Source organism: Sinocyclocheilus anshuiensis, unplaced genomic scaffold (genome assembly GCF_001515605.1).
Source record: "Sinocyclocheilus anshuiensis isolate Anshui unplaced genomic scaffold, SAMN03320099.WGS_v1.1 scaffold145, whole genome shotgun sequence".
Classification (NCBI taxonomy): domain Eukaryota; kingdom Metazoa; phylum Chordata; class Actinopteri; order Cypriniformes; family Cyprinidae; genus Sinocyclocheilus; species Sinocyclocheilus anshuiensis.
Window position 1 is genome coordinate 529,411 of NW_015537973.1, and position 380 is coordinate 529,790.

Below are 380 nucleotides of genomic sequence, written 5' to 3' on the forward strand. Positions count from 1 at the left end.
ATTTCAATTTTTCCTTTCTCTTTGGAGTGTTACAAGCTCTTGGTGCATAAAGAAGATCTGTAAAGTTGCAGAGACTAAAGTCTCCAATCCAAAGAGATATTCTTTATAAAAAAAGTTAAGAGTCAACCACTCCTACCTAAAACGGCTCGTTCTAGCACACCCCCACATGTCTACGTCACGATGTGGGAAGATTTGCATAACGCCGCCCAAATGTTCATGCCCCGGGGTCATCACATGTGTTTGCCGCAAGCCCGCCAGACGCTCCTTCGTCGAATCCGCCGGACACGCCGTTCTCAAGCCCGCCCGCCACAGCTCACTCAAGCCAGCCTCTGCTCACTCTAGCCCGCCGTGTGTTTCATTGTGAAAGCGAAACTACTTTG

The 380-nt window shown here is 48.9% G+C and overlaps 1 protein-coding gene across 1 annotated transcript in view; it reads left to right on the plus strand.

The window, feature by feature from the left end:
- Window positions 1-380, plus strand: part of LOC107671391 (protein FAM193A-like) — an 18,204-nt gene that overhangs the window by 15,416 nt on the left and 2,408 nt on the right. The gene's annotated exons all lie outside the window — the stretch shown is intronic.